This window comes from Peromyscus maniculatus, chromosome 2 (assembly GCF_049852395.1).
Source record: "Peromyscus maniculatus bairdii isolate BWxNUB_F1_BW_parent chromosome 2, HU_Pman_BW_mat_3.1, whole genome shotgun sequence".
NCBI lineage: Eukaryota > Metazoa > Chordata > Mammalia > Rodentia > Cricetidae > Peromyscus > Peromyscus maniculatus.
The window spans coordinates 154,442,204-154,455,698 of record NC_134853.1 but is presented as its reverse complement, the minus strand read 5'-3'; the positions used below and the strand labels follow the sequence as shown (position 1 = coordinate 154,455,698).

Sequence of the window (13,495 nt, the reverse complement as noted above, 5' to 3'; positions counted from 1 at the left end):
AAAACTGAGAAGGCTGGGGCAGGAGGATTTCCATGAGTTTGAGGCCATCATAGGCCACAAAACAAGTAAGGATTACATCAGTCAGCATTGCATAGCAAGATTCCGTCTTAGAAAACAAAGTACAGCTGTGGCTGTAGCTCAGTTGGTAGAGTTCTTGCCTAGCATGCATGAAGCCCTGGGTTTGGTCCCCAGCACTGCATTGACTGGGCGTGGTGGTGCAGATCTGTGATCCCAACCCTTGGTGGTGGAGAGAGGGATCAAGAAGATGAGAAATTCAAGATCATCCTCAGCTATATAGTGAGTATGAGGCCAGCCTGGGAAACATGAAACCCTGTCATGGCTGCCGTACAGGCTTACCTAAGTTCCATCACCAGCATGGCTAAACAAATAATTGAATATGATTTTTAAAAACTTTAAAAAAATGATTTATGTATAATTCAGCTATTATTTGGCTTAAAAGGGCTTACTGGGAAATGTTATTATTTTTACTATTTTCTACAGAGAAAATATTTTCCAGTTTCAAATAACCCTGGACTTTTGAATTATAACCTGTTTTTATGTTCAAGGTATCTGTGTATTATTTCTCCTGCAGTTGTACATAAAATGTTTTTACATTAAAAAAGGGACAGATACTATAGAATTATATTACATGAAATACATAGAATATACAAATTCATAGAGACAGAAAGATTAGATGTTATCTTGAGACAGAGAAGAAAGGAATATAGAGCAATGATTTCCTCAGTACAGAATCTCTGTTTGGTGTGATGGAAAAGCCCCACAAATGGACAGGAGTATCAGGACATAATATCATGAATATAATTAATCAATACAATTAATGTAATTAATGCATATCATAAATATAGTTTTTGTTTTTTGTTTTTTTTTGGAAAATGTTAGCATTTAATTAACCTCTCTGGGTAGCTTCAAGCCACCAGGACACAGGCACCTCCAACACCCTTTGTATCTTCTCTTCAACTCTTCTGCTGAAAAATTTGGCTTTCACGATAACAGGCTGCTTAGGGAGCTTTTCCTTCCCCAGAACTTTGTAGTAGCCCGATCGCACAACATCAATGATGGGAGCAGCTCCAGTCTTGTTCTTTGCAGAGTTGACGAGTGTCTGCTCATTGACCAGTGTCCACAATGTATCCAGGATGACAGTCGGACAGAAGCTCTGGTTCCTCGTTAAGTGGTAATGTCTCATACCAACTTTCCCAAAGTATGGTATCTGTCGAAGTTGATCCTGTGGCGATGCATGCCTCCAGCATTACCATGGCCTCCTGGGTGCCTGCGGTGTTTACCGATGCGGCCGTGGCTGTGGCTCATGTGGTCCCGGAGTTTCCGGGTCTTCCTCAGTCTGGATGGCAATGGCGGCAGAATGGAAGAGGCTGAATATCATAAATATAGTTATTGAATGAATACTGTGAATGTAATCAACGCATACCACAAATATAGTTAATATCATGAGTGTAATTAATATCTTGAATGTAATTCATGCCACTGAATTGTGAACTTAAAAAAAAAAATAAATAAAAAATAAAAACCTTCCCCTCAACCATACCTTTGGTAGAGGGAAACAGGTTGAAAAAAAAACTTTAAAAAATGATTTATTTATTTTTATTTCATATGCATTGGTGTTTTGCCTGTATATGTGTCTGTATGAGGGTGCTGGATTCCCTGGAACGGGAGTTACAGACAGTTGTGAACCTTCCTGTAAGTGCTGGGAGTTGAATCCTGGTCCTCTGGAAGAGCAGCCAGTGCTCTTAACCTCTGAGCCATCTCTCCAGCCTCATGATTTTTTTTTTTTTTTTTTTTTTAAAACAACTGAGTTTGGCAGTAACACTCTATAATCCCTGCACTTGGGAAGTGGAAGTAGGAAGATCTGGAAGTCAAGGTCATAGTTTGCTGCATATCAAGTTCAAGACCAGTGTGGCTCCATGAGATTATGTTTCAAAAAAGCTAACAAAGATTTTTATATCATTTTGTAACTAGCTTCTTTCTCTCTTTTTAACTATTTTATTTAAGAATTATGTGTGTTGGGGCTGCAGGGGTATCACACATGATTGCCCTTGGAGGCCCAAAGAAGGTTTTGGATCCCTGGAGCTATAGTTACAGGCTGTTGGGAGCTGCCCAGTGTGAGTGCTAGGAACTGAACTTAGGTCCTCCGAAAGAGTAGTATATGCTCTTAACTGCCAAGCCATCTCTTCAGCTGCCTTTCCTCTCTTCTTCATATTCTCCCTTTCTTTTTTTGAGACAGGGTTTCTCTGTATAGTCATGGCTGTCCTGGAACTCACTCTATAGACCAGGCTGGCCTCGAACTCAGAGATCCACCTGCCTCTCTCTGACTCCTGAGGGCTGGGATTGAAGGTGTGTGCCACCCACTGTCCGGCTTTTTTTTTTTTTTTTTTTTTTTTTTTTTGGTTTTTTGAGACAAGGTTTTTTTGTGTAACAGTCCTGGCTATCCTGAACTCACTTTGTAGACCAGGCTGGCCTCAAACTCCCAGAAATCCACCTGCCTTGGGATTAAAGGCGTGTGCCATCACTGCCTGACTTTATTTCTGAAGCATTTTATGATATCTTTAAAGGCCCTTAGTGACATTAGTCATAGTTGCTTCATTCGGGTGGTACTTTTATTTGTATTATTATTATTTTTTAATATTTTAAAAGATTTATTTATTTAATTAATTAATTAATTAATTAATTAATTAATTTATTATTTATACAGTGTTTTGCCTGCATATATCCCTGCAGGCCAGAAGAGGGTACCAGATCTCATTACAGATGGTTGTGAGCCACCATGTGGTGCTGGAAATTGAATTTAGGACCTCTGGAAGAGCAGCCAGTGCTCTTAACCACTGAGCCATCTCTCCAGTCCCTTGTATTACTATTTTTGAGACAGGGTCTCACTATGTAACCCTGGCTGTCCTGGAACTTGCTATGTAGACCAGGCTAGATCTCTGGTCTCAAACTCAGAGATCTGCCTGCCTTTGCATCCCACATGCTGGAAGCATGGCTTGCATCATGCTCGGCTTCAGGTGGCACTTTTAAACTATGGCTGTCACTGGTTTTGCTTAATGCTATTCCTTAATGATGAGGGGTATAAAGCACAGCCTTTGTTTTGTGTCAAATCAAAGCACAAGTGTTCTGCTGAGCTCCCTGGGGAATGCAGTCTAGAGTAACAGCCGGCTGGCTTCCAAACCAACACTGCAAAGAAAGAAGGTTTTTAAGTGAAAATGTCAGTTTACCTTGAGTAGTTGCCTGATCATGTGAACAGTCTGTTTTCTTCCCCACAGTAAGGGTATTCTTTTCTGGTTTCTTTGCTCTTTTGATGTAGCAAGTGTTAAGGTTTTACTTTCAGGAAATACGAAGACTGTTTATTCTGAGCCAAGTATGAGTGAACATGGATTCAAGTTGCCCTGAACGACCTTCTACCATAGAAAGAGTTAAGCTTCTGTAGTCACAGAACAGAAAGTCAGGCATTGCAAAATACATAGGTGGGGTCATCAGGTAGGAGGCTGCAGCAAGATGGAGAAATCGCTAGGGATCAGGTGTTCTTAGCACGTTGTAGCTGCAGGGCTAAGCCAGTGTGCTGGTTGTCTAAGTTTGTCTATATATTCCAAAAGTTAAGAGGGTGCTAGGTCAGATACTGAAGATGATACCAGATGGATATTAAAAAGAACTGAAGGGGCTGGAGAGGTAGCTCACGTGATATAATGCTTGCCTAGCACTGGGAATCCCTGGATTTGACCCCAAGCACCACATACATTTTGCAAGGTGGTACATGCCTGTAATCTCAGCACTTGGGAGGTGGAGGTAGAGGTAGGAAGATCAGACATTCAAGGTCATTCATTGTTGGTTACATAGTAAGTTTGAGGTTACCCTGGGCTATACAAATCCTATCTAAGCCATCTTGCCAGCCCCAAAACATTTTAAATTAGGCATGTCTATCAAATAAAATATTAAACTAGGCATTGAGAACCAAAAGGGAATTCACCAGGAAAGTTCTACCGATGTTCCTATGGGTTCAAGTATATCTGCCTCCTGAGTGCTGGGATTCAAGGCATGCGCTCACCCAGTTCGGATGAACTTGCATGTTTTGAGATAGGGTCTCTCATTGATGTAGTTCAGGCTGACCTCGATGTCCTTGACCTCCTGCCTCGGTCTCCTGAGTGCTGGCATTACAGGTGTGAGCCACCAGGCCTGGCCTTACATTAACGTTATATATTTATAGTTATTTAGAAAAAATAGTTCAGGAGTACACGCTGCCGGAGAGCTGCGGGCTGGGCGGAAACCAGAATACTGTCCACCAATGAGATCTTTTATGTCATGGGAAAGAAAGCCACAAATCAATATAGGTATAGTACATATAGCTGGGGTCATCAAATTGGGGGCTACGGCGAGGTGGGAGACTTGTGGGGTTGTCCCTTTCACAGGTTTAGCTTGGAGTGGGTGGAGGCTGGTTGTGTCACACTTAGCTACGGTGCCAAAGAAAATACAGGGCCGTTTGGTTGCATCCAGAGGCAGAGAGTAAACGGCTATTTAAAGAACCTGAAGACAGCCCAAGATCATTTGGCTGCTAACGGTTCTGTTCTGTCTCTCCACGCTCGCCGCAATGTTCTGCTCAGCCAAGTTCAAGCGGTCTGCAGGATTTGTAGGTGCAGCCTCGGACACATTCTCCTGTGTAGGAAATATCTATAGTTTAACAATGAAAGGTGGGGAGCAGGGAGGTGAAGACGGGGAAGTGATCCAGACTTAAGACAAATTGAACCTGGAAACTGAATGCCGTGGAGACTTCCATGTTACTAGGAGGCTGTGCTAGATTCCATAGTCAGAAATATTGTCAAGCAGTATATGCATTTCTTTTTGCTTTTGTGAGACAGGCTTTCTCTGTATAGCTCTGGCTGTCGTGGAACTCACTTTGTAGATCAGGCTGGCCTCGAACTCACAGAGATCCGCCTGTCTCTGCCTCCCAAGTGCTGGGATCAAAGGTGTGCACCCCCACTGCCCAGCAGTAGATGCATTTATTAATTTTTCCAATTGACAAGCATTTATCGAGGGACCTGTTATATGCTGGAGTTTTAGAGCCGTGTGAGCATGGCTTTTCTTGGCCAGGTACTTCCATGCTGACCCCCAGGGAGGATAGCCTTATGTCAGAAACTGTTCCTCCTAGGCTATTGCTGACCTGTTCCTGGCGGCCTGGGTCTGAGTCCGTCAGCCTCTTCCCTCCGTCTGCTGTGTTCTCCAGCCGATGGAGTTCTAGGGACCAAACAGCTATTGCCAGCCAGTTCACCCCTAGAGAACATCTTCCACAACCGGCTTAGGACAGGATGAACTTCTTCCAGAACGTTCTGAATGTTTCCTGCCTATCGGCACACTGCTAGAACAGATGCTTTGTAAACTTCGCTGCCAACTGAACCTGCTGTTCCTCAGAACGCTTCCATCTTGTTTTAACACTCAAAGCCAAGCCCTTCCTGGGCTTTGTCTCCCTTCAGGTCCCTCTTCCCGTTGCTTGGCTGCTCTAGCACTTACCACTGCATTCACAAATGCCCTACGGTGTGCCAAGCGAATGCCTCTAGAAATGGGCCCTCCTCGGGGAAGCTTCTCTCTTCCTTGTCCAGCAGACACCTGAGACCCTCCCGGGCTTTTCTCTGCAGCGCTCTGAGCTGCTCACTTCTCAGATGCCCCGGGGTCAGGAGGTGGGTGAGGGGCTCTCATTCTCCGGGCTGCTGCTGAACACTTCCATGGTAAAGCTGTTATGCCCAGATCACGGGGACCCCCAAAAGACCACCACAGAGACTGAATGTAAAAGCAAAGAGCCTTTATTCTCTTCAAGCTCTTGAGCTTGGTCCCTCTGTCTGTCCGACACAGCAGTGAGAGCAGAGAACCCTGAGCTCAAGTGGGGCAGAGTTTTTTCCATAGCAGAGGTTGGGGTGAGGGATTTCCAGGGTCCAGGACCCTGATTGGCTGACAATTGTCTAGGGGTATCTGTATAACAAAAATAGGTGTGTCTTAGACTTAAGGACATCTGACCACCTTATCTAATGGTTGGAATGTTTGGGATTTCAGGTACTTCCTCACCCTTGGGTGGTATCAGCTTAAGGCTTTTCCTGTCACAGAAGCTGTGTCTAGGCCCCTAAGCCTGTCATGGCTGCTGTGTGGTCAAGCTGTTTTGGAGCCCCTCCAGAAAGTCCACTGATGTTTGAACTCTATTAGGACCCAGATAGGGCACTCTCTGTCTTCTTTTCTCATTCACTGAAGGATTTTGGGGGCTGGTATTAAGAACATGGGCTTTGGAGCCAGGTTCTCCTAGATGCCTGTTTACTAGCTCGGTGATCCTGGGCAAATGATTCAGTCTCTGACTTAGATTTTCTTTTCCATTTCCCCCGTTTCTCCCTCTTCCTTTTCTTCCCTTCATCCCTCTCTCTTTCTTTGTATCTTTTTTTTGTTGTTGTATTTTTGAGACAAGGTTTCTCTGTGAAACAGTCCTGGCACTCACTCTGTAGACCAGGCTGGCCTCGAACTCACAGAGATCTGCCTGGCTCTGCCTCCCGAGTGCTGGGAATAAAGGCCACCGCCCAGCTCTTTCTTTGTACCTTTTTGATACAGTCACTCATGTAGTCCTGGCCTTGAACTTGTACCCTTGCAGCAATTCTGCTCTGCTTCTGCCTCCTTGTGCTGGGGTTATATGCATGCTCTACCATGCCTGGCTTGGATCTAGATTTTTCTCAGATATAAAAATGGCATAATAACGAGCTGGGCGGTGGTGACACATACCTTTAATCCCAGCACTAGGGAGGCAGAGCCAGGCAGATCTCTGTGAGTTCTAGGCCAGCCTGATCTACAGAGTGAGATCCAGGACAGGCACAAAAACTCAAAAACTACACAGAAAAACCTTGTCTAGAAAAAAAAAAGGTATAATAATCATGAGTACAATGGAGGCAAGGGACTATCGTTCAACACTCATTCATTAAACTAAAAAACCGATGGGCTAAAATAGTTCTACACTAATACGTTTCCTATATTTTTTTAAAATAAAATTTATTTTTTAATTTTATGTTGTGTGGGTGTTTTGCCTGGATGTCTGTGTACTATGTGCATGCAGTGCCCGTGGAGGCCAGAAGAGGGCATCAGATCCCCGGGATGAGTTATAGATCATCGTTATACAACATACAGATGCTGGGAATTGAACCCAGGTCCTCTGGAAGAACACTCAATGCTCTTAAATGCTGAGCCAACTCTTCATCTCCTTTCCCCCTCTTCTTCTTTAATTTTTAGTCTTGAGGCAAGGGTTCATGTATCCCACACTGGCCTCAAAGTCTTCTTATAGCTGAGAATGGCCTTGCACTGTTGACCCCTCTGACTCCACCTCCCAAATGCTGTGATTACAGGCTTCTGCCAGCTCCTCTGTCTGGTTTATGTGGTCCTGGGTCTGAACCCTGGGCCTCACGCACAGGAGGCAAACACTCTACCTACCGAGTTACATCACTATCCCTTAAATAGTTTCTTTTTCTTTCTGATTTTGGACACAAAATCCCTTTTGCATTTTTATAATAAGTGAGACTTCAAGTAATCTGGCTGAGCACAGGCACATGTTTAACATCTGGCATTGGGAGGGGAAAAAACAAAACGAAACTGTTTTCAGTCCTGTCCAGACCGTATTCTCCTCAGGCTGATCTCAAGGCCCCGTGGGCAGGCACTGGGCAGAGCAGGAGTGCAAGCCAATCCATCACACCACTCCATTTGGCACGGAATGTTCTAGTTGCAGGTCAGTGTGCTCTGGCTGAAAGTTCTCCGCTCTCTTTCTGGAAGGGTGGCGCGTGTTGGAGGCTCTTGCATCTCATAGCTGTTGCCAAGATGTGTCAGACCCTGGCCGTGTGATGAAGCAATAGGTTATAAATAAGATCAAAAGCATCCCAAAGGAGCGGCTTGTTGAAAAAATATAAGACAGAAACTTCGTCTAAAGAGAAAGCTCTGTTGAGCATCATATGTGCAACTCCAAATCTGCGATGGCGTCTACAGAGAGGGCTAATGAAATGGAAACATGAATCCCAAAACCTTCGCCAGGCCAGTGAAAGAGTTGCCTTCTGCTTGCAGACTTTTGCATTTGTATCAACCAAAAATAATTCCTCTTTCCTTGGTAGATATCCCCCATTCTTATCTTCAGTTGTGTTTTTATTTTTAGTGTTACTTATGGAACACTCTGAACTTGCTAGCTGAGCATGCAGGCCTTTTACCAAGTAAGTATTCAAAGAACAGAGGTGGGATGGCAGAAAAAAAAAAAAAAAAAACAAGCTCCGGAGCTTAGTTGATTCTGGGCTCCACTTCTGTCTGACTACTTACTGTGGTGAAACCGAAGGCCAGCTTTCAAACTTCTCTTCTCTGCCTCAGTTTCTCCATGCTTGTTCTCTCTCTCTCTCTCTCTCTCTCTCTCTCTCTCTCTCTCTCTCTTGTGTGTGTGTGTGTGTGTGTGTGTGTGTGTGTGTGTGTGTGTGTGTTTTAGTTTCCTGTTGCTGTGATTTTAAACAAAGCAACTTAAAGGAAAAGGGTTTATGTGGCTTACAATTCCAGGTTACAGTCTACCATTGTAGGGAAATGAAGGTAGCAGAAACAAGAAGGAACCAGTCCTTATCACATCCACCTAGAGCAGAAAACAATGAATTAATGCATGCATGGCAGTGATCAGCTGGATTTCTCCAGCAGTTCAGAATCTCCTGCCTAGGGAATGTGCCACCCACAGTGGGTGGATCTTCTCAGCTCAATTAACATATTACAAACAACATTCCACAGACATGCTCACAAAGCCAACCTAAATAATCCCTCACTGAGACAATGGGAATGGTCCCAAGTGATTCTAAATTGTGTCAACAATAAAAGCTAACCCCGATGTGTCTACGTACACATAGACATGAATATGTGTGTGTGCATGCCTGTGCATGTGGAAACCACAGGTCAACCTTAGGTATTGTTTCTCAGGAGCAATCCACCTTGTTTTTGGAGACAGGTTCTCTCACTGGGACCCGGGGCTTACAAATTAGGCTACATTGGCTGACTATTGAGCCTCAGGGATTCACCTGTCTTCACCTCCGGCATTGGGATTAAAAGTGTGTGCCACCACACTCAATATTTTTGTTTGTTTGTTTGTTTATGAGACAGGGTTTCTCTGTGTAGTCTTTGCTGTTCTGGAACTCACTTTGTAGACCAGGCTGGCCTCGAACTCAGAGATCTTCCTGCCTCTGCCTTCTGAGGGCTGTGATTAAAGGGGTGCACTATAACTACCAGCTGACACTTGACTTTTTAAATGTGCCTTCTCAGATCAAACTCGGGTCCCCATGCTTCTGCAGGAAGCACTTTCCCATCTGAGCAATCTCCCACGCCTCTGGCTCCACCTTTCCTTGAGAGGTCTCACTTTATAGCTCAGACTTCCCTCAAACTTGTGAAACAGGAGCATCCCCACCACCTCCCTGTCCTGGGATTACAGGTATGTGCCATGAGACCTTGTTCTTCCTTCGTTCTTTGGAAGTCCTTTCATCTATTAATGGGAAAAGACTTCTCAGTGTCTTAACACATATCAAGAGGCAGGAGATCTCTCCGTGTGTAGAACCTCTGATTTATTTCACTGTCATTCTGCACCCGGGTATCAGGGAGGATGTCATAAAGGTCATTCATTTGTGGGGATGGAACCCAGGGCCTTGTGTGTACTAGCTAAGTGCTCTATCAGCCTGCATCAAGTGCTCTATCAGCCTAGGGTCCAAGAAAATGCTGAAGGAAGACCCCAGACTCAAATAGTATGTAAGAACAAAGAGCATTTATTATACTACATGCATGTGGGGGTCCTTTACCTGTGCAAAATGGCGATGACCCCTGAGAGGGACATGTAAGCTCCTTTTTATGTACAGCTAAGGGGAGTTTCAGGGAGAGCTACATAATTGGTTAAGTAAGCAGCAGTTACATTAGTATATCTTTAATTGGCTGAGGTTTAGTCTTATCGTTTTTTGGACACATCTGCACAAACGTGGACGTGACTCAGAGGGGGCTGCTGGGTTTGTCCTTGAGACTCTGTGCAGCTGACTTAGACCTCTGTGTTTATTCTCTCCCTCGTCCCTGAATGTGAGGGCCTTGTTGATAAGTGGCCCTTTGATGGGAAGACACCTGTTTGCCCTTCTCAGAGAACTGGGACCTAAATTCAGTTGTGAGGGTGGGAGAGTTGAACCCCTCCACATCTTCAGTCCCTGTGAAAGTTGTTCTTGAACGTGAGTGAAGTGTTAAAGAATGACAATAGGGGTCTGCTTAAGGTCAGTGTCCCGTCCCGTAGGCTGCCCAGAGGCGCTAGGGCAGAAGACACGCTGGTCCTTAACGCACAAGGCCTCTTCCAGGGTTCACATGAACCGTGTAGGTAGAATTATTCAGAAAACTGAGGGCCAGAGAAACCCAGATATCTCCCTGTGTGATGCTCCCGGTGTACCCACTATTTGCCGGATGCTGTTCTGGGTGGCAGAGATGCAGCCTGGATGAAATGGACAAAAATCACAGCCTGGAGCTGAGGGCCGCCGGGTAGCACACAGGAAACCGAATACAGAGGCGGCTGCCAGGGGCTCCTGGGTGTAGGGAGAAAAACGAAGCAAAGGTGAAGTGTCTTGGCTTGCTTTGTTAAACACCAAGACCAGAAGCAACTTGGGGAGTAAAGGGTCTATTTGGCTTCCAGAGCAAGGTCACAGTTGATCACTGAGGAAAGTCAGGGCAGGAACCTGGAGGCGGGAACTGAAGCAGAGGCCATAAATGCTGCTTACTGCCTTTCTGAGTTACTTAAAAACAAACAAACAAACAAACAAACAAAAAAACACAATCCTGCCCACCTGCCCAGGGGGTGGGCGTGGGCTGAGTCCTCCCATGTCAATCATCAATCAAGAAACTATCCCACAAACTTGCCTACAGGCCAATCTGACAAAGGTATTTTTCTCAGTTTAGGTTCTCTCTCCCCAAATGATGCTAGCGTGTGTCAAAAGTAACCAAACATTAACCATCATACCGAGCTTGGGGTGAAGGGGGAGACTGCGGTTTGGCCTAAGGCGATAGATAGGAGAAGGTCTCAGGAAAAGACAGCCTTAGAGCAAAGACTTGGGGGTGTGTGGAAGCGTCTTAGAGGAAGGAGGGCTGGAGTTCTTTTTCTTCCCTTTCTTCTTATCGGGGCTCCGTGTGTGTGTGTGTGTGTGTGTGTGTGTGTGTGTGTGTGTGTGTGTGTGTGTGCGCGCGCGCGCTGGGGATCGTACCCAGGGCCTTGTGCATGCTAGGCAAGGGCTCTACCCTTGAGCTGCACAAAGCTGGAGGCTGTAGTTTTCAAGCAGCCCTGCCCCAAAGGAAAGCTGGGGGGGGGGCCGGGGGGGAAGGATGCGTTTCTGCGCATGCGTGCGCGCATCTGCACGTCTCAGGGAAAACCCAGTTCTCTCTACTGACACCTTCCTGAGACTGAGGCCTCTCACCGATGGTTTTCATGGAAAATTGGCAGCTTTTCTAGCCGCCCCACCCTGAGCCCTGCACCACATTCCAGTGGCTTTATTTGTGTGCCTTGGAGCCCTGCCAGGCAAGGCCTGGGACAGGTTGCCATGGTGATCTCCGCACATTCTCCAGAGAAGTTTTCAAGGATGTTGCCTTCAGGCTTGAAATAGTTCTCACTTGCAGGGTGACTGGAGGATGATGAACTCTGGTGTGGTGAACAGAGCCCGGAAATCTGTAATGTGGGTGAGAAAGATGGAGGAAAGGGAGTCCTCAGGCCTCCTTGCCTTAGGACCGATGGTAGCTTTTCTTTAACGTGTGTAAAGCTTGCTTTTAGTGGCAACTTCCATAGTTTGCTTTAAAGAGCTTGCTAAAACAAATGATTTTTAATTAATTTTTTGTTTTTGTTTTTTTGAGACAGGGTTTCTCTGTGTAGTCCTGGAACTTGCTCTGTAGACCCTCGAACTCAGAGATCTGCCTTCCTCTGCCTCCTGAGACTAAAGGCATGCGCCACCCCAGCCAGATTTTTTTTTTTTTTTTGTAATGGTGCGCACGTGCGTTGCTGGGGGTGGAACTGAGGCCCTATGCATGCTAGGCAACACTCTACCACTGAGCTACAGTTCAGTCCAGTCCATTGTGTGATTGTTCTGTGTGTGCATATGAGTGATTGTGTGCATGTGTTTGTGCATAACACACACATAGGCCAGCGGATGATATCCCGTGCATGCTCTGTACTTTCTCTGCCGTATGCCCTTGAGACAGTATCTCTCCCTGAAGCTGGCAATCAGCAAGCCCCAGGGATCCTACCTGGGTGCTAGATCCGAACTTGGGTCCTCATGCTTGGTGCAGCTTTTACTCACTGATCTATTTATTTATTTAATTTTGAGACAGAGTCTCACAGCTCAGGTTGGCCTTGAGGTCAAAATATAGCAGAGGGTAACCATGAACTCCTGATTCTCCTGCCTCAACCTCCAGAGTACTGGGGTTCTAGACATGTACCACCAAGCCTGGTACTAACATCGATTTTGAAAATCAAACATTTTGCACAATATCATCCAAAGATGTAGGGAGCAGAGGAAACCGTGAATGAGTGAAGTCCTGAGTGAACTTGAATGTGTATTGTTGCCATGAGCGTGGCCATGTCAGGGCAAAGGCTTCCCTGGATGAGGCTCAGCAGGGATGGCAAAGCTTTCTCTGGGAGTCCAAAGGCCAGTAACAGGTCAGTGTGTACAAAGACTAGCAACTGCAACTTTCTCCTCCAGGATTTACATTCCCAACCTGCTCTCCTACAGACACCTGTTACCAAGACTAGCCACTGTAATAAGCTGTGCTGTACGTAATAAGCAGGCTGGGGTTCTGGGTCGAGGAGGTAGCCATGCCCACCTGATCCCAGCTGTACTGTACGTGTGTCTGTCTTTTCTTCATTTCCTTGCTTCTCCTAGCCAGGGTTCCCGGACTGGAGCCATGAGGGCTGAGGCACAAAGATCGACTCAGTTGTTACCTACATGCTGAGGGAATGATGGCAGGGAATTATGAACAGTCATTATTTTCTGTATTTAAGCCATATGTGTCCCAAGAGCAGAAAACTTAGTAAGTACAGTAAAGACCCCGCAGTTCCTCATGAATGTCTCGGGCAGCATTCATGGGGGCTGTGGTGTGAGAGCAAGAGCAGTTTGAAGTGCCCATGTTGTGTTTCCAAATGAAGGCTGCAGTGAATATCATGGTGCAATATGGCGGTGTGAAGGCCACCGGAAACACCATGGGGTCATTATGTTAGATTCTGAATTAATTTATTTGTTGTCATGGGTTCAAAAACTTCTGTGGTTGCCAGATTTTTCATGGCCCCTGTAGTGGGTAGCTGTTCCAGCTTTGACCTGGAAGTACCACCCCTAGTGAGGCTTCTGGTAGCTGCCATGCTTACCTATGACTGGCCTCTGGGGTGGGGCCGAGATGGGAGCCCTTAAGAGCTGAGATCTGGACGTGCTGGGCCTCTTGGTTCCTCGTG

The 13,495-nt window shown here is 45.7% G+C and overlaps 1 pseudogene; it reads right to left on the bottom strand.

Annotated features, from left to right (window-relative positions):
• Positions 1-436: 436 nt before the first annotated feature.
• LOC102903887 (large ribosomal subunit protein uL15 pseudogene) lies at positions 437-13,251 on the bottom strand (annotated as a pseudogene).
• Positions 13,252-13,495: the final 244 nt, after the last annotated feature.